We start from the raw sequence: 21,999 nt of genomic DNA on the forward strand, positions 1-21,999 counted from the left end.
TCCATGAAACAGGTGTGCTGTGTCAAAATCTAAGACCTTATTTTAGTTTACACTGATGAATCATGATTGAAAACATGATCAAATTACCATAAACCTGTCACATGGAAAACTTGCAGTAGTTTAGCTTTAATCCAACATATGAGTATTCATTTATTTTTGGGGTCTGCGTGTGCATGTGGAAGTACACTAAGAGGTGAAAGGATACATAAACAAATCACTATGTTAGTTATAGTGACACAAAATAAGATTTAGTTTACTACTACTATCAACTGCAATTAAGGTAAATTCAAGAGGGATATTGCACATTTAATGTGGCTGTTTGACATATGAATAATTTGAATGAAATCTGGCTTCTGCTATGCCAGAGTATTAAAAGATTCACATAGCATGTACCCGTGTGACCAAGCGGAATATTAAAGTTATATGAGGCATAGTATAATTAGTAAACTGCAGGTATAGCAGCTGTGGTATCAACAGATGCTATGCTGTTACAACATTGATTGCCTTGTTGGTTGTGCCCATCTGTTTTACTGAGGCGTTTGACATTTCTGTCTCAGCGTGGGAAAATATCATTAGTAAGTTTACATGTCCACCTTAAATAATTACTTACTTTTATTTAAATGCAATAACCCATAAGACTGAGCACCTAAGCTGTGTTGTAATTCTTGACGGGTCCTGCTCCGAGTCCATGTTTGGCTTTGTGTTCCTCTTTAGTTGTCTTTGGTAGCAGCTTGCATTCTTTCAAAGTTGCATTATCAGAGTGGTTTTCACTTGCACTAACAAACATCTCTCATTGATGTAGGCATTCAATACCTCCCATAGTAACAGGTGTTTACCTTTTAAAACTTCATTTAAAACCAGCAGCAGGATGACAACATGTTATGATGTGTGAGTTGATTTCTCAGTAACATCAATGTCACAGTTTAGTGAATAAAAGTTTGAATATAAACTCATGTACTGTGTATCACACTACAACATAACATGATCATAGTACTTCTTCATTCTACTCTCCAGGGGGAAAAAAGTTTTGTATATATTTAGGAATGACTGTTTTTGTGAATAGTTTCCCATGTTTCTCATAATCTAATGTGTGTACATTAGATTATGAGAAACAGTACGAGATCTTTACATGTGCTGTAAACACAAACCCAGTAATTTTTGAAAATAAAAAGTTATGGTAATCCTATACAAACACAATGACGTACTTTATAGTCATGGAGCCATGGTGTTTCTGTATGGCAGCTACTTTTATGTATAACTTGACCAGTGTAACAGAGGATTTGTAAAGGACCGCCCAAATAATCACCTAATCTTAAACTGGAGCTGGTGCTGGTTCGGAGCCAGAGCCTGACTAAGCACTGGTTCTTTGCTTTTCCACCGCCAAAGCTCCACCCTGGAGCCTCAGAACAGGAGCCAGAGCAAGCACCAACTCTTTGCTGGTCTAAAGCAAGAGCCGATTACGTCAGCGGACTGGGGGCGGGGCTAACGTTTATTAGCCGGCTAGCAGGGTTAACGTTTATTAGCAGACTAGCAGGGTTAACGTTCATTAGCTGACTAGTGTGGCATTTACAGAGGGTTAAAGATTTGTTGATTAAAAGTACTATTTTTATCTTTTTTTTTTTTCAGAGCTGTCGTCTTCTTCTTCTTCTTCTTCGTTTCCGGCAGGCTATATGCCGTGTGCCATTATGCTGCCTCTCACTGGTGAATCATGGAAGTGCTTCAAAGGCTACGTTATACAGTGACGTAATTGCGTGGCTCCTTGCTGGTGGAAAAGCAACAGGTTCGTAAGAGGTCCTTGGATTAGCACCAACTGAGCACTGGCTCTAGCACTAGCTCCGAACCAGCACTGGCTCCAGCTCGGTGGAAAAGGGTAAGTGGTGCTGCCCAATAATTGCCTCCCTTTGGACAATGACAATGCATTCACAGACAAGAGGAGCTTTTTAAGGGAGTATGTGTGTATCTGTAAATCATGATGACTTCTTGTGGTCATCATCAGTCAGTTGTTCCTTAGCTCTTGCCTTGCCCAGAATGCTGGTTGTCTTGTTATATCGTTGATGCTTCTCCTTTGGACCTGTGGACCCCAGCAGGTTGAGGTGCTTTGATAGAAACGCCTGTGGCCCTGACACCATGGAGACAAATGATCAGGGGGAGGACTGCTGGGATTCTGCTGTAATGAATGGGAGTGAGCAGTGTGTGTGTTTCTGATGATTCATGGTCCTTGCTGCATTCCTTGGCCAGGGTATTTGCTCATGTGTGAGAAGGCACGGGACTTGGTGTGTGTGTGTGTGTGTGTGTGTGTGTGTGTGTGTGTGTGTGTGTGTGTGTGTGTGTGTGTTTGGGTATGCAGTTTGAGTAAGTCTTGTCTAGGGACCTGTTGACTAAACACTGGTCATATGGGTGCAGCACAGCTCTTTTTTCAGACTGGCCTGGCCAATAGCTGTGACAGCGAGAGAGAGAGAATAAATGTTTCTGGCAAGATATGTGCTCTGTCTTCAAATGGCTGCTGAAAATTGCACTGACAGTCAAAATGTCTGCCAGGTGGAAAGCTGATTGTTACAATAATTGTTGCAATCAGATAAAGTAATAATCCATTGTTGCTTCTGAATAGCAGTGCAGATTGAATCTGTAGATACAAATGTGTCTTGAGCCCCTATCCCGTTTCCACTTTAATTGGATTTGAGTATAGATAAAATGCAGTTTGTCTTCTCAAGCACTAGATTATAAGGCTATGTAGTTAGTTGGTATTCTAATTTTCTCTGCAGTGTCTCCATGTCATTGTCAGGGCTAGAAGTCCTAAAAAACCCACTTTGGTATAATTTCAATGAATTGTTTTCAGATCTGTGTTTTGTTTCTCTCCTGCAACTATTCTCAGCAAAAATGTCAGACTGGGGATAGAGTTGCTCTTGTACAATTCTCTTGGTAAGCATCGTAGCAATCTCTTGTCCAAAGATTATATACTGCTCGTCACAGCAGTTTTCTCCATTATACTAAATGGTTCAGGTAATAACATATGAAGCAGACAAGGTATAATGGTTTGATATTTTAGGGCCTCATCCTCTCTCCATTTTAAACCAGGTGTATCCTTGTGTCTTTTTGTGCCCTCAGCCCTCCAGTAAAATGAAAAATTATTCATGTTTATTTATCACATTATTTAAATTCTGTTTTCCTGTTATTCAGCATTCAGTAAACTTTTATCTCGAGGGTCTTCAGACCTAGGCTCTCTAGGTTACCACGGATATTGCTACATGAAAGAATGGGATTAAATGTAACAACACTTATAACCCATTATTAAAATGTCTTATATACATCTAGAGTATACAGCCGAGATGGGAAAAGTGTGTTACAACCTTTTCTTCTCCTTTTAGTCCAAAGAGGGCTTTACAATTAAATAGACAATATGTCTTTTTATTCATTTATTTTATTCATCTCCATTATGAAATCTCTGTAGCCTCATAATTAGATTTGATTACCATTTCATTTTGCTTCTTTTATTTGGTTTCTTCTTTGCTGTCTGATTCACTGAAAAAGTCTGAGACGTGAGCTGCAGCTTTGAGGTCTGTAGTGAAAAAAATTGGGACCATTTCTGTTTTTATTATATGTAAAATTACAGCATTTTACATGGCCTTGTATCCTTTAAAACTTTACCTGTAAATTAGGATGACATCGTATTCACCAACATCCAAGTTTTACAAGAGAATCCGAGTCTTCAACTTGTTATTTAACAATAGAATATAACCTGGATTTAACTCCTCATTATATTTAACTTCTGAGCTGCACTGGCTACATCACATCCCACATCCTGCTGTAAATGAAAACAGTATTATGCTTCCAGGTCTAACTTGATACTGAAGTAACTCTGCAATGTGAAAAACAGTTAAATAAACTAACAACTTTTTCATATTCACCTACTTTTAGAGCACCTAAAAGCAACTTCTGACACTTATGAGTACTTTTATTAAGTCTAGAGGGCTCTTCCTTTTTGGCCTCCCTAGACTCTCTTGTAAAGCTCTTTTCGGAGGACTGCTTGTGCCCACTATCTGTACAACATCAGTCTAGAGTATAACAGTATGTTGGCCAAAAATGTGTCAAGAAGACCAAGCTTGTAAAAAAAGAAAAGAATTCACTGCGATTTTTCTTGAAGGACAAAAACTCAATTTGGCATGATACTGTCAACATTTATAGAGTATGTATATTTTATGTCAGGAACATCTGCCTTGTTTATTTATAATTTATTTTTTATTAAATCTCTGCATCAATCTGCCCATTGACTGCTCTCCTTCCAATGAGTGAAACAACTTCCTTGGCTGGTTCTGAAAGCTCCTCTAGGAGACTGTTTTTGTTGAGTATGCAGTCTCTTGGCATAATTACTGTACATAATATCTTCTCAGCAAAATTAAAGTACAACACCTCTTGGGAACATGTGTCTAAAGCAGAAACATTTTAATATAATTCAAATGCAATTAGATTTGCTAGAAGCTGAGCCATTCCCTCAATTTGCCACAGGGGCTATAGAGTACTCTAGCCGATGGAGCATCTTGCCCCTTAACTATCATTTTCATGTGGGGATGCAGGTCCGATGATCTTTTTTGTGTCTTTCTTTTTTTTCTTGCCCTGCATGATTTCCATATGCATTAGGAACGACGATGGGAGAGGCTTGTCCTGCAGCTGTCAGCTTTTTTTTTTTTTTAAGAGGACCAGAATCAGCACCACAGGGGCATTTTGAATGGTGCTGGTAGAATATTTTTCAGATACTCATTACATTGAAAAGAAGAAAAAAAAATAAAAGGAGAAACATCAAAGGTTCAGCACGTCACTGAAATTACTATTCCTAGAATGGTTTCCAATATCAAAATAACTTTGAAGTTTCATGTTGGTCTTTTGTAAACCTCACAAAGGAACTGACACTGCATGCTTTGAGATCCGCTGGTCTTCATTCCGTATGTACAGGTGCGGATGACCTTGTCTAGGTTCTCTGTAATTGGATGACCCGTTGTTTTGAATAAGGGCTGCTCATCAGTGAATACTGAGGAGTGGTATCATCTCAGAGTTCATTGAAGTGTCAAGATAACAAGTGATTAGACAGTGCAAGGACACATGGTGCAAGACTGTCAGAGCCCATCGTCATACAGAAAATATGTCTCCGTTTTTCTCCCCCTCTGGAAACATGTCTGTCTCCTTGTATGAACTGAGCGAGCATCATAAACAGTAATTTATGGTGATGCTGATACTGTAAGCATATAGTTCAGTCCTGGGGTTTTTGTGCATCATCACTATATCCAGTTCTGCCTGTCTGTCCACTTCACATTTTACACCACTCTGCTTTGCTCTCCTTTCCAGCCTCTATACAGAGACATTTTTAATAGTCCCTGCGGTGTTGGATTTGGATAGACATTTTGGTTATGTAACTGGGCCTTGCTTGTGACACTTCTGTGCCACCCTTCCTCTTTTTCCCTCTCTTGTCTTCATTTTTTCATGCATTGGGACTTTAATTGTTCAGAGATGCTGGTGGAGCTCCCTGCAGGCCTCCCTGTGTGACCTGTACTACATCTGTTTGTGTACTACATGTCAACAGCTGTAGAAAGGCGGTTCTACATTAGATCAGACTCACTCACTGCTGTCTTCCATTCCTTTTTCTTCCTCTCTGTGCACTCTGCTCAGTTTGTAAATCTGTAGTATTCCTGGGTGGGGAGATTCACTTTTTCTTTACATTGTGATCCTATATTATCCATCTTCAGTGTGCGCCTGCACATTATCTCCTCAGTGCAATGGGAGTCCAAGTAGAACTCATGCATTCTCACGTGTGTTTGAATATATGCCAAGGTCTTGCTGGAAAAACAAAATTTGCTCGCTCCTCTGTTTCTCCCCAGGATACAGATTATATCTCCATGACAAGTAGGCCAGGTTAGGGGAAGAGTCACCCTTGAGGGGAGGCTATAGCCTCAGGCCCTGCTGCAATATGTCTCAGTAGTCCAGCCCTCTTGATCTCTGGGTGATGCACCACGGTGACAGAGTAAATATTTCCGGCGTCGGCACAGTGCTCCATTTACACAAGCCCTCCAGAGTGGCCCCCCTCTCTTGCCAAAGTGAAAAGCAATTGGCTTATTTACTTACTGTCAGTGGAACCTTTCCCTGTTTCTGGAGCAAGATGAAAAAGGGGAAGTCAGGGAGAGCGACTGCGCTGTCTTAGGAGCTGACAGAGCGCCTGCACAGGCGGCTTTACACACTTCCTGCTGGAGATGATATTTTGACATCTTTCTTCAGACCCTTAAAGACAAGACTGAATCTGGAGAAATCTTTTAGTCATTCATGTGAATTCAATGGAAGAGGAAAGGCAACTGCCAAAGAATGAAAGAATGCCAAAGTTAAATGAAAAAAAAAAAATCCTGTTGAAACTATTTTCACAGTTTTTGTTCCACTTCCTCAATTGCATTCCTCCATTCTTATCATCACTGTCTCATTTAAAGCATTTCCACAGAAACGTGCTGTCTTGAGCTTATTACTGAGAGGACATACGTATTTGTAGTTACTGAAGTGAAACCCTGGACCATATACTCCAGACTCTAACAATTACAGCATTACAGAGGCACTTGAAAACTAGCGTTGAGCGTGAAAGCTGTTTGAAACTGTCAGATCTGACTGTCACTCAGACAATCAAGTTGAAGAACAGCATTTCTGTATCATTTGCTGTGTTGTCAGCTCTTTGGTCAAAGGCTTAGTGTGTCAGTTTGAGATCAATAATGTCTCAAAACCAACACAGCAAGCAGGAGTTCTTTTTTTTCTGTTGTGTGACTTTAAATTATAGTCTCTCCTTCCTCTAACTGACTGTCATATTAATATCCCGGAAAAAGAGAAACTGTGCCACAGACACAATACCCAGCTGTCAAGGTGCCTCAGCTTCTGCCCTGCCAACTCCATGGCTTTAATTCAACAGATGCCCTGGAGGTACCATTTCACGTCATTACTTACAACCCATTGTGCCCCGTGTTTGACTAATAAAATCAACAAACTGAAAAAAGGGAGAAGCCGAGGGATGCTTTATGACAATCATTAATGAGGGAAAATTAAGGTAATGTGCAGCATTACTCTGAAGAGCTATAATTAAACAAGAATGTCCGATGCCAACTGCGTGTCTTCTGAGAAGCTCCAGGCGATGCATGCATGTCTGTAGTGGGAGAGATAATGCTGCTGTGTGGGTGGGAATGTCTCCTCAAGCCAGTAGTAGCCTGAGCTAACACCCATTGTTTTTGCCTAATTGAAGTCGTGATTTGGCCTAGCGGTGACCCATGTGTGTCCTGGCCAGTGCTTGAAGTTTTGGTGGTAAGGTATCCGCAGGGGGGAATTTAATGGTCTACATGTTTGGAAAGCATTCGGACTATTTATCCCACCAGCAACTGCACTGTTGAACCACACAGGAAAAATAAGAAGAGTAGATGAGCCCGTAGAAAATATGTCACATTTGACCCCCAGGATATGTCTTTGACTGGGAGCTTTACTGCAGAAAGCAAGGTGGTGGGGACAGTATGATACCAGGCCTTACTCTCAGGCTTCGAAGCCAGGTAGAGAGATGTTCGGGTCAACATCTAAATCCCTTTTTTCATGCCTGTCAGTTTTGGAATCAACAACTACGCCTTAAGACTAAGGTTTACACTGCGTATAAAGACAGAAGTCCTGAGATTGTCCCTTGCCATGTTGTTTACGCTGAGTTATCCTGATAAAGAAACAAGCCCTGGATCTGGTGTTACCAGGAGCAGTACTTCAATCACAGAGGATTCAGTGTTTTTTTTCTGCTATGAATAAACAGTGCATGGCACGAATTTATGCTGAAGAGATGGAGAAAAAACACACAATTTCTTTGAGAGGGATATTATTTTCAGACTGGGAGGTGATACATTGTTGTTTTTAAAAAAAATATTATAACTTATGTGCACATGAAGTTTTAAATAAGACTATATAACTTTTGCTAAACAGTGATTACTGTGGCCACAAGTGATAATTACAGAATCAAAGTAGGAGCAGCCGCCGGTTGTGTAATTTTCCTAATTCTGTATCCCCATGTCTAATTTTGCTTTTAAAGACATCCTCTCTGTGTCTTAATATAAAAACACAGGACTCTCCAGGATAATTCAATGAACATATAGGTCACTGTAGACAAGAGAATGTTTTAGTACTCCTGAATTTTACCTTTTATTTTTTAAATAATAATAATAAATGTTACATTGTCTGACTTATTGTTTCTTGGTGTCCACACACCTCTCTGTGGATAGAGATTTTCTTTAAGGAGACAACAATTTGAACAAAAACTGTTCACAGTGAGGTCTGAGGATTAGCCCACACATTATTTTTTGGAGGGCATGTTGCAGCTGAATTTTTCACATTTCAATTTCAGTTGTTTGAGCCCCACAAACAGCTTCTGCAGTCTGAGCAGAAAAAGTCTTAAAACCTCAGTAAATAAAAGAAGAGCTGGATACCACAATGGGTAAGTGGGAAAAATACTTTGACTTTAAAAACGTGTTAATACATATAAAGAGATGATAAGAGGGGGTATATAATGCAGTTTAATTTAACAGAACAGCCTCAATAATTACTCTGAAGTTGACTTAACAACCTTTTTTAAGGATTTATCAGGGCTGAATTGCATTACATTGTCCAGGTATACCTAATAACACATTCACTCAGTCTGTATAGTCTTGAACAACAAGTCTCAGGCAACCAGTTATCTACAGGAAAAATAAACTTTGACAAATCACTAGTTGTATCTTTCAGTGGTAACCAGCTTTCATTGAGGACTTGTCTTTTGGGGCTGATATTGTCTCTTTCACACATACCATTGAGGATGGCCTTACACATATTGACACATCTGTCAGCCTGTCTAATCCTTAATGATGGCTTTCTGAGCCTTCAGGGATGTTATTCCTTCACCTCACCACATGTCAGGGAAAATGCAGCTAAAGGGGAGCTAGTGGGGTTTAAACTTGACAATATTTCATGACAGATTTTATTTGCAGGATCAGTCATGCAGTGCCAATCTTAAGAATGGGCAACAACTAGCTCAAACCACACTGATGCTTCCCAATAAATATGTCTGCTGCAACTATTGTGGCAGCTACAATGCTAGAAATTCTACTTGTACTGTCCTATTTTTGTGTTGTATATATGTATTCTACTTTAAAAACAGCCAGCCAGCCAGCCAGCCAGTATGCCACATGCAGTTTATCCATTATCACGCTGTATATTTTAGACTTTGGGCTTAACAACATGAAGGATTCTTTTATGGTTGGAGATGAAGTAGTGTTTGTTTCCTGGTGTCTAGAAAAAAACCCTACAGGCTGTGTGCATTGTCTACATACTGTATCTTATAAAACGGGTATGAGATTGGTTCCTCTGCTTCTAGAAGCTTTATGCATATGCAGGAAAAAGCAATTATTTCTGTAAAACACTTGCAGCCTCCATTAACTCATACATTATACTGGCCAAAACCCACATTATCTTTTACTGAAATACTGCAGTGGTAAATACGATAAACAAACACCCTTCCTGCAAATATCAAATTGTTTAATGAGACAATTTCAATTATCTTCAGCTGTTTTCCCCACCTGCCGGTAAGAAACAAATGAAACAAGAAGCCAAACCTCTAGCTGGTCAATGAGAGTGAAAAGCAAATATATTATGTATCTTCCCGGGTTATGTGTTCGTAACAACAAATGTCAACATGTGTAGATGTGATTAAACCATTTTAAATCACAATTTTTTTCTGTCAGCTTGCAAGGAATGTTGATTTTAGATAGGAGTATTTTGTGTGCAGTGGAGCTGGGGAGCTGTAAAGTGAGAGTTAATAAAAAGCAAGCAGTGTTGAAGGTGGTATGTAATTAAAATCAGCATGTTGACAAAGAATTTTGCCTTGGAAGACCGATATGGCAGAATGTTGTACATAATTGTGCATGCATGTGTGTGTACTTGTGGACCTGATAACATCAAGCAGTAAACAATAGAGCCAAGTCTGATAGCAGACAACAGAGACAGAAAGAGCAAACTGTCTGAGTGAGTGACATCTCCGTGAGAGTCCCCATGTTCTCTCTACCACCAGCAGTTATTGATTTAAGCAAAATTGATTATGACTTGAAATGGCTTTTCAGTGGACTGTGTGCTGAGTAGAAATGGAGTGATTGGGTTAAGATGTATAATGGGCCATTGGGTTTGAATAAAGAGATGTCAGCAAGTGAGGAGACTGACTGTCCCGGGTAACGGTTGAATGACGAGGGCAAGACAAAACCTGACGTGATGAGATTTCTCTGAATCAACACAAAAGAAAACCATATTAGCTTTTCATTTCCATAAACACTGCACACATTTATACAGTATTTGCTGATGTTGTTACATGTAAGACTGAAACACACAAGGCATTTGTGTTACTGTCATAAATCTCAGCACCTCCAACATACACTAATCATTCTGCAAGGTGGCTTTTCTAATCATCTCCTACGTCAACATGGACCTCTGATGGAGTTCACACACAGTGACCCTGAACAACCCTGCTGATCATTAGGTAACCGGGTGCTGTGTTTATTGGCAGCTACTGGCTGCTTGGATTGGGTTGGCTGTATCTGTATTGTTACTGTAAATGCTCCCTCATTAACCAAAATCATTTATGTGCAGGATTAGAAAAGCTCTGCCAAAGCTTAATTATAGCAACCATTGATTATTTTGTGGCATTCCTCTGCAGTTTCTGTGCTTTCATGTGTGAGCTTTTACGCATGTAGTCTACATTACGGTGGCTGACCAGGGCCAACCTCTTCATTTGGGGGAGAACAGCTGCAAGTAAAGAAACAATGCAAACTCCAAAACACAAACAAAAGTCAAAACAAATGTAATTACAAAATCACGCTGCAAATAAAAAACGGTCAAGAAACAAAAACAAATGCATAAACGTCAAATACGCTGCAAATTAGGAAATGATGCAAAGCAATGTTAGGTGTCATGTTCAGATTGGTTGCCATAGCTCCTAATCAGGCTCTTTCATGTTGGACAAGGATCGCTCCCATTTCAAATTAAAGCTTTCCATTCTGTTTATTAGTCTGTATGATAGTCTCTCCAGTGCAGCTAATCTGGCTAAGTGGGTGTGCCAGAGGTTGACATGGGGGGGGTGATGATTCCTTCCATTCTGAAATAATAAATTTGCGCCCCAGCATGAATGCTACCTGGACCCACTCTGCAACGTGGGATGGGAGGTCATCAAGCAGGGATGGGTCCCTCAGAATATACAGCATATCGCATCCTATAATCTTTGTGACATTAATGTGAATCTCAAACCAGAAGCATGTGAGTCAAGGTGCCTTCCCCGTTCTGGCATCTCCAGCAGTCTGGGTTTTGTTTTAACTTGACTCTATATAGTTTAGAGGGGGCCCAATAGACTCTGTTCAGGATCTTCAATTGGACAAGCCTGGTTCTGAGTTCTCTGGACATCTTTTTCATGTTTTGTAAGATCCTACTCCATTGTCACTTTACTTTTTTGATTCACTCCTACAGGTAGCACTCTGATAGTGTTGTTTTCAGCAGAAGCAAGCAGTTGTCGTCACTGAAAAAAGCAGCACATTGCCCAATCTGTAAACATGTCACAAAGTTAATAACCTGCAGGTGAAAATAGTGGAGCACTTAGCTCCACTATTGCTAAAGATTAAAAAAAAAAAAAAAAAAAATTAAGTATTTTTTCAGGGGCCGGTGAATAACAAAACTATGGAGCCCCTGACATGGTCAAAAAAAAAATTAAATTGTGGCCACAATATAGCTATAACGTGTGCAAGAAATACTAATTTATGGCCACGAAATAGGTATAACCTGCGCACGAAATACTAATTAATACTATTAATATCATTCCTGGGTGCTCTGTGCACTCTCAATGCCTCCTGTATTTCTGGTGACAGCTGCACATTGTAGAGCTCTGAAACTTTAAACTTAATGCAGCTGAAAGTGGAATGAATGATTTTTATTGATCAGATATTATCTGTGGTAATAAAGGATTGCGCAATTTTCTAATCAGGGTTCTATTAGCTGTAATATACAGTAGCAGTGTAAAACAGACTTCAGCAAATCAGGACCAAGCATTAAAACATCAAGTGCTAACATAATAATTTTATTGAAGGACAAATGTCCAGAGAACACTACAGACACATTCAGTAGTTCAGCTAGAGCCTGCAAATCAATACAAACTAGATTCTGATCACTGATAGGCTATAGGTTCCCTTGGCAACGTGATACAGTGAGTGCTACTGTAACTGCAGGGCTTCGTCTGGTGGCATCATTAAACGCTGCGGTTCATATAGCCTATGTATTCCATCAGCTGAGAGTCTGATACATATGATGCTATTTTCAAAGGAGATGATCAGTGAAAAAGAAGGTGTGCTCGATTTGCTTACCCAGCTGTCCAGGAATTATATTAATATTATTAATTAATATTTCGTGTGCACGTTATACTTATTTCGTGGCCACAAATTAGTATTTCGTAGAGCTATATTGTGGCCACAATTGAAATTTTTTTTGACCATGTCACCAGAGGGGCTCCGTACAAAACACAGCTAAAATGAGAGTGAATGGTTACACAACACGGATGCAAATACAACTCCAAATGAATTTGGATGTAAAAACAGTTATTTAAAAACACTTGCATTGTTGATAGGTATAAATTCAGAAATGTTGAAACTCTGTGAGACAATGATCAAATAAATGACTCCCCAGAGACAGTACTGTGTTTCCCTCTGCAGTTTCTCAGACATGCTTTTGTTCAGTTTGCGGTAAAGTCTAGTTGACAAGAAAGCCTTGAGGACTTGCGTATCTCCACCATGTTAATGTGTGTAAGATGGGGACAGCACTTCACATCCTAATGCCTTTTCTTTTGTACACAAACCTACCTAAGTAACCATGTTCTGAGCACTGAAGCCAAGGTTTTGCACTGATTCAATTCCACAAAAACTAAAACTTTTGCCACCAAACTTCACAGTCATGTCCTCAACACACAACCACAACCTAAGCACTACTCAATATTAGAAATGTGGACAAATAAAAAGGCTGAAATGGACAGCAGGAGGCTTTAAAAAATCTGACACTTTGTTTTCTGTCACAAGAATGTGAGCAGAGAAAATGTTTTTGTTTGTTTTTTTTTATTTCAATTCCCTCTTGCTTGGAGAAAAAAAAAGTTAATCCTTGTATTTCTGATGTCAAGAGTCTATGAAAAAGGTAGAGGAGGGTTGGGTGTCTCTGAAGTCTGCACAAACTGTCATCATGCTGATAGTATTTTTCTGAAAGGCCCATGAGGACAACAGAGGACTCTGCTTTTGTAGAGTCTACTACTCTTCACTCAGTGTTTACATATTGTTGCCCCTTTTGGGAGATGAATAATGAGTAAGTTATACAGCTCACGACTGGAAATATAATACAACTTGATTTAGTAGCCCTATCACATTATTTCAAGTGGTGAGTGATTAAAATTAGTGTCATAGTTAAAGCACAGTATGCTCTCTGACTGCACACACCCTTAAAGAGCGCACATTTAGAATTATGAGCGGCAGATGGGACACCTTTCACCTCTGGGTTGGAGGCCTCTGTCATGTTGAATGTATGTATTTCTGACACATGCTGACAAAATGCTTAATGCTGTGTGAGGATGCAGAAAAACATTTGACCTGGTCTCTGTCAGTAGTGCGCTGATTGTCCCCCCAGGTGAGTCACTGTGACCCACAAGCATCCAAGTTTTTAAAATGATGCAGGTACAGGTGAAACTTGTCTGATGATTAGTGGGAAATGTACATTCACTTTATTATCTAATTGATTTAAGAGAGGTTTACCTTTAATGTAAACATATTTTTTGAAGACCTCTGTGAATGCAGTTGCAAAACTCTTCAAAAGACAAGGATACAAATACAAAATAAATGTCTTTTGTATTTTTTTCCTTGAATTCTGAATTTCTAAAAAAAAAAATCTGGGTCACTCAAAACAGCTTTTAGCAGTTCTTAAAGCTATCAGTTGTTTACTTCTTAAACATGCTGCAAAGATTAATTTGCAAATTTAATAAAGCCAAGGCTAGACATGTGAGACTGTTGCTGCCCTTGTTTGATTATAAGTCAAAGAATAACAGCAGATATCAAAAAAACATTTTATGCAATAATGTTTTAATTAAACTTCTCACTGTCCATTTGTCTCATCTGCAAGACTTGTCAAGATAACAGATGAATCATTATCCACAACAATTATGAGTTTATAAGATTTTAATTTCACTGCTGTTGCCATTTTTACCCCTTTTGGTTACAGCTCTCAGTAGAGATGGTCTTCTTGAGAGTTTTTTTTGAATGTGCCTAGCTCTACAGTAAAGAAGACCAGGCTGATCTGTGTTCAGGTGAAATCAGAGTCATTCACACACTGTGGTGCCTTGAACAGAATAGAATCATAATGGACAACAAAAGACATTGACGACCAATAGAAATAAAGTCATCCCTGTACAATGAGGTTTTATTTTAATCCCGTAGAGCGCACTAAGGAAGTGAAATAAGTGGTGTTTCTATTCATTCTGACCTTCCTCTGACCTTCCCAGAGGAAACATCTCTGTGTGTTCTGTATTCCTTGAAAAATGTACAAGTCCTGACAGCTTATGAAAGATACAAATCTTTCATAAACTGTTTATTCTGCAGCTTTAAAAATCTGTCTGTACATTTTTATAGACAATGTCAGTGATGGAAAATCATACAAATGAATGCTAATACTAGTTAACTACATACAGAAGCTGAGAACTGCTGTGCTTGCAGGTTTTTTTTAAATCATTCTGTTATCTCGAGGTCACAAATTAATTATTTCTTTATCTCCAGAAAACAAACTTTGTTATCTTGAGATAACGAGATAATCAATCTGTTATCACGAGAGAACAAAATGTTGTTTCCTCTTCTTACTTTACATGCTCCCTGAACCACTCTTTCACTATTTGAGCCCGATGAATCCTGGCATTGTCATCTTGGAATATGCCCGTGCATGCCCGTATTAAACATAGCCCTGAGTTCTACTGTTGTTTTTCTACAATTTAAATTTCATCAAATGTTTCACAAAATTAAAGGTTTGGTGAAATCAAATCGTAGAAAAACAACAGTAGAACTCAGGGCGGTTTAATAGTGAAAGTAAGAGCATTTCCACGAGCACAATGCAAAGGGAACTCAAGGGATTTGGCCTGAACAGCTGTGTAGCCTTAAGAAAACCTCTAATCAGTGAGGCTAATCAGAAAAAAGCTTCAATTTGCTAGGGAGCATAAAGATTGGACTCTGGAGCAATGGAAGAAGGGCATGTGGTCTGATGAGTCCAGATTGACCCTGTTCCAGAGTGATGGGTGCATCAGGGTAGGAAGAGAAGCAGATGAAATGATGAACCCATCATGCCTAGTGCCAACTGTACAAGCCTGTGGGGGCAGTGCTATGATCTGGGGTTGCTGCAGTTGGTCAGGTCTAGGTTCAGCAACATTATGTGCCCAAAGAATGAGTTCAGCTGACTACCTGAATATACTGAATGACCAGGTTATTCCATCAATGGATTTTTTCTTCCCTGATGGTACGGGCATATTCCAAGATGACAATGCCAGGATTCATCAGGCTTAAATAGTGAAAGAGTGGTTCACGGAGCATGAGACATAATTTTCACACATGGATTGGCCACCACAGAGTCCAGACCTTAACCCTATTGAGAATCTTTGGGATGTGCTGGAGAAAGCTTTGCGCAGTGGTCTGACTCTCCCACGGAAATAAATCTTGTGACATTGCAGAAGCTTATCGAAAAAAGGCAGTGTATATACTTGCCAGTTGATGGTTCATGAGATGCACCTTTAAGCTATTTCAGAAAACTGGTTGATCGTTGGTTGATCGTTGGTTGATCTAACGCTTCACACATTTCCCTTCATTAGAGAAAGTCAAGATTCACCTGGGAGCAATTTACCAATTCAGGACAGATTTAGAAAAAAAGTCTAATGGAAATGTATAGAAATATGCTTGACATATTATGACAACTTGTTCAACCATTTTGCATGTAGAGACTATGCAATGAACTAATGACTAAATGTTGTGGGGGGTAAGACTATTCAACAGAGACCCATTATAATACATTTTGATCAACATGACATAAGCAATTGATAATGTAGGAAAGAACAGAGAATTGTACATAATCATTTGCATGGATGTACCAAAGCATTTGCGAGTTGTTTAAAGACATGAGAAACTGCTTTTTTGATGTGCATAAGTGAATGATGTGAAGTTTGAAGTAGTTTTGAGAATTTCAATTTTTTTTAAATGTATTTATTTATTTTTATTGAATTTTATGGTGCAATACAAGTGTTCACCAACAAAACATACAAACAGACCATAAGACACAGCACAGGACAGCGGGGAGAACAACACTTGAACAGGACGGAAACAAGAGGGGAAACAAACAGTAAGTCCTTTGTGGAGTGAGAAAACACAGAAATAAGACAAGAATAAAGCATGGAAGAAAAAAATAGATTAGAAATAAATAAATAAAACAAAAAAATATACATATATATATACACATATATACATATACATACACATATGAGATTTTCAAAGAGGACAGACAGCACAAATGTGAGCAACATTGACTTGTTCTCATATGTGGGCTAAGAGCTGCAGGTGTGACATAAGCTTGCATCAAAATAGCTGACTTTTAACATTGAAAACATCAGTATGTTCTTATCTTTGTAGAACAACGGCTGTGTGTAGACAATATGTTCATGCACTTGTGGGTAATTGTAGTGTGTGTATGTGCATGTGTGGGTGTTGCACATGGCTGAACCATGTCCAGAGTATATAAAAGCAGATCAAAGGCTTCCACAGAGCATGTTGTTAATTAAGTGCACTGGACACTGTGCACGTGCGTCACAGCATCTCTGGGCAGAACCGACGCCTGTCCGCTAATGTCAACTTTCTTCTCCTCACCCTGAATTAAAGGCATCCCCTCTCTTCCTTGTGCTCTTGTGGGGGGTTGTTATGTGTGTGTGCAAGAGCAGGAAAGGCAGAGTAAGCCTGTTTGATCTGACAAGCTTGAATTTAATTGACTGTGATGGGGGTACAGAGGACACATGAGAAGAAGGACGGACAAGAAGCAGAGGTGGTTTCCATTTTTGCTTGGTTCTCTCAGTGTTGATAGAGAGAAGTGCAGAGACCAGGATGGCACTTGTCACTTTGAACCACAGCATCAGCTTTCCAGTCTCAAAGTATGGGTTCTTCAAGTTTGGTAAAGAGATGAAATCAGATTTATCTGTGACCACAGAACCCTGAAGTGGCTGGCCCTGAAAATGTTTTTATGTTAGCCACCAAGAGGAGCAGAAGCTGCTTTTTTTATCCACCATCTGTATTCATGGCAATCTCTGGTTTGGGTTTACAAATTCATAGCATCACAGCTATTCTGAAATATTTTGAATTCTTTGATCAGATCAACCTACCTTCATAAAAAAGACCTTGAAAAGATGCAGCTTCTGCACACCACCTTGCACGCTGACTTATGTGGAGCTCTACAAAGGTAATAATCTCAATGTGTTACACAGTTTTTTTAGATTCTGACAGTTCTCTCCTGAGTGTTTGTGGTATAGGAGTTGCACTGCAGCTGATGGGATAGATGGAATCTCTTAGAGTCTCCCTGTTGAGACGACTTAACAAGTGATGGGAGGCAGGTTTTCGAAGGCTTTAACATCTTATTTTTAGCGGCGAGGAGAGAATGCGGCACGCTGACATGAGTAGCTGTACCACTGGTCCCCTGTGATGGAGTAGCACTCACAACGCTGCCTCACCGTTTGCTGTCAGTGCTGTGGGGATGTGATGTGGGAGCTTGATTCTCCAGCTCAAACCCCCGAGGAAATGGCAAAGGACACTTTTTGGTACATTTTTACATTTTTATAGCGAGCTCCGCAAACGTTATTACAAAAGATCGGAGGCCATTTTTTGCCATTACATTAAAACGAGAAAGAAAATCCTTACCATTTTTCATTTTCTTTGTGCTCACCTCATCTATTAATCTATTTCCCCATATATTACACCTGTCACTAAGACTTCCCTCACCTCAATTTCTTTAACATGTTTTGCATGTAGCCACTTAACCAGTAAAAATTGATGTGCCAACTGACATTTCCAGATTGCAGTAGATGCGACTTCCACTGGAGTCCAGTAAAATAATCACTTTACTGTCATTAAAAGAAACGGAGATCCATGTTGTTTGAAGTAAATTTAAATTTAAAAAAAATGCAATCACTTTATACATGCACAGGAAAACACTTCATAGTTAAAGCTACCCTTACCTTTGTTATATTTTTACACTTCTAATCTAAACAAAACGTTTAGATTAAAATGCTATTAATAAGGTAATGGCACTCTAAAATCGTAGAGAGATCCACCAGGCACAGAAACAAAACATTATTCCATTCTCATAATATTCAGTGAAAACTCCGACCAATCATATCGTTTGGTCCGAATGATATGTTTGGTCCGAGCGACCTGCCTGTTTTCCCCTTCTGCATTACGTAATCATGCATGCACCCCTACATGGAAGAGAGTGTGTTGTGGTATTATAATACATCCATGATACATGGAGATAGCCGTAAACAGCCAGTAGCGACTGACAATGACAGACAAAAGCGGGCCACAGCTTCCACCTCCAGCCGCTCCCATGGGGAAAAAGAAAAGTATATTACAAAAAGCCACAAAGAAAGAGCTTGATGCAACAAGAGCTAAAACAAGAATGAACATCGGCTCTGCTTTCGAGCGATGGAGCAGTCTGATGAAGCTTCATCCAGAGCTATAAAGGGATTAAATGGTCACAGAGTTTCTGCTTGAAAAGTATTTTTATTTTACATAATCTAACATACATCATATGTGATAACATCACGTTTGACTGTATTTGTTGTAACATTACAGTTACCGGATCACGTTTAGCATATTGATAACGGACCTAAAGTTAGCTCCAGCTAATTAGGTAGTTTATGCTGGCTAACCTTTGCTGTACATAATATCACATTTCTGGCATGTTTGACTCAACTGTATTTGTTGTAACATTACAGTTACTGGATCAAGTTTAGCATATTGCTAACGTGCATATGCATTGTCTTGGTCATCAATATTGTAGTGCGCGCTTGCGCAGATCATAGAAGATTGGTGGAGGTGGAGGAGTCCTATGGCATACCAGGTGTGTTTGAAATCCTGTGTATGTTGGCATTAATCTCCTGTTCTAATATCACTTACCGCATCAGGTATTGGACATAGGGGAGCCAGGAGGACTCCCTCACATACTGGATGCACATCTGTGCAGAACAGCTGTGCTCTCCCAAAGCCAAAGAAAACATGGTGGGCAAGGTCAGAAGGGGTTTGACTGCTCAAGGAGAGGCTACCATCCAAATTGAGGCATTTGAGAAGGATACTCAAGTGCGTCAGTTGAGGATGAGATTGCACATCAAACCCAACATTACACCAAGGGTCATCTTGGGGTTTGAATGTGGTATTAACCTGTATCTCTCCTGGTTCTGCAGGTGAGCGTTACTGTAACTTGGACCAGCTGAGGGCCCACTATGTTTAAAGCTTATTTAAGTGTGGGTGAAGCAGGCAGTTCTCTCTAAAACTCAGCTGCCTTGCTGCTGCTGCTCTTTCCCCTCTCCCTACAGACGCCTGTTTGGTTTAGTCATGTTGCTTTACTTTTGTTACGCTTCATTTTCTTGCACCCTACAACACATTTTAAAATGTAAGTTTTGTTGAAACTTTAACATGGCATGTCTCCATTTTGATGTGGTCATTTGAGCTGGGTGATAACAAAGGTGCCCAGTGGAGTTTTGAAAGCTGGCAAACTTCACTCCGCAGCTCTGCAGTCCCTTCAGCTCTACAGAGATTTTTTGTAGTTTTCCAGCCCCCAGCACACCTGTTTTGAATCAGTCTGATAAGTCTTACTGCTCTCACCTTTGTTGTTTCACCCACAATAGGAAGCTCAGCAGAAAGTCGGCAATTAGTATGTGAATATAGTAGAGCATTTAGCAGCTTAAACCTCAGGAGTCAGTGAAGACCAAAAATAGAACTACTGTAAAAGAAGAGTGAATATTTGACCTGTTGGCCGGGAGGAGGAAGGATGTGACATGCATTTGAAAGCTCTGGTGAGATTTCAAAATCCTGTTTCCAAGGTCAAGCACTACAGCAGAGGAGCTTGTTACTGGAATTATTTTTACACTCATCCACAGGCTACTTTTACCATTTTGGTTAAATATGTATTCATAATCCGTTTGCTGTCTCTGTTCTGTGCCTATAGTAGGATAAATACTCTACCTAAAGGTTAATTCTTTCACATCAGTTGGCTCACTATCATTAACACTGACAAGGATGTTTTTCTGAGATTAGCTTTTGACCAAACCACTTGCCTCCCAGGCCAATATTGGCGTTACAATGTTGTCACAGCAGAGACGCATCAGTGATAAAACAAGGGCTCTGCCACCGACCTGAAGTGATTATTCTGTGCAGAGCTGTGGACCTGTGGTCATAAAACCAGGCAGAAATGGTGGAGTATCATGCTGGTCCGGTCCCAGCTGCTCATCTTGAGTTATCATGGCCTTGTGCAATTAGCTCGGAGGACTGCAAATGCACATATCCAATTAAAGCAGAGCCTGAATCACTTGTCACAAAATCAATGCAGATCTGTCCCCTAATGCGAGAGGCAGCACTGCCTAAGATTGTGTGAACAAAGTGAGGTCTTTCCTGGTTATACCATAATTTTCCTTCCATTTGCCTACTGAATGTGTTACATTCAGCCTCATAGTGTTGAGATACTGTCAAGGGGAAGCAAATGAATTGTTATTGATGTGTGGATCACAGATGAGCATTGTGTTTTTCCTTTCCTTTGTTGTTTCTGTTCAGATTGGTATATTTTGTCAAGAAGAACTTTACTGATCCCTGTGGTTAAATTGATCCTCTGCATTTGACCCATCCATACTAGGAGCAGCGGGCAACCACCGCCCTGTGACCAGCTCCAGTTCTTTTGCCATGCCTTGGTCAGGGGAACTGACAGGAATATTGACCCCAACATACATGTCTGTTGATGGTGGGACAAAATCAGAGCACCCACTGGCACGGGGAGAAAATGCAGGCTCCAGGACTTCATGCTGTGAGGCAACAGTTCTAACCACTGAGTCAATGTGCTGCCTGTGCCCCCACCCTACACCACCCAACTCCAAAAAAATATTTTGAATATTCTTCATACTATCTGCCATTTCCACTGCTGCACAAGTCTGGCATATTTCAAGGCTAATGAAAGAAACTGACAAACATCTCCCTTTGATATATCATTTTGTTTTAACTGCATTCTTATTCAACTTTTGACATTAGTTGCCTTGTAAGCTTATTCACCTTATTCTAAAACTCCCCTTTAACAGGAAGAAACCTTAAGCAGGTTCTAGGTCTGGCGGCCATCTGCCTTGACCGGTTGGGTTGACAGAGAACAAGGAGGGGGAGAGAGGAGAGAGACACAGACAAAGCAACAATAACCACATTAATAACAACAGCAATAATAATAATACTAATTATACTATACATTTTAAGGTATAAAGGTGTGGACATCAAGCAGGACCACAACAACAACCCAAAGAATCTTACAATCCATAACCAGGCTGTCCTTGACCATGATCCACAAGAATCTGGGAGATGAGAAGCACAAAAACTCCTGGGAAGAAGCCAAGCTAGTAACATGCCTTAATGGAATATTAATGTGTACAGATGGAGAGGGAGTGGAGGAGAGAGGAGCTCATTGCATCATGGGAAGTCCCCCAGCAGTCTAGGCCTATAGCAGAATAAATAGGGGCTGGTCCAAGGCAAGCCTGGTCGGCCCTAATTACTGTATAAGCTTTATCAAAAAGAAAAGTTTTAAGCCTACTCTTAAATGTAGAGAGGCTGTATCAAAACTGAAAGATAGTTCCACAGCAGATGAGGCTGATAGCTGGAAGCT

The sequence above is a fragment of the Scomber japonicus genome, chromosome 6 (assembly GCF_027409825.1).
Source record: "Scomber japonicus isolate fScoJap1 chromosome 6, fScoJap1.pri, whole genome shotgun sequence".
NCBI lineage: Eukaryota > Metazoa > Chordata > Actinopteri > Scombriformes > Scombridae > Scomber > Scomber japonicus.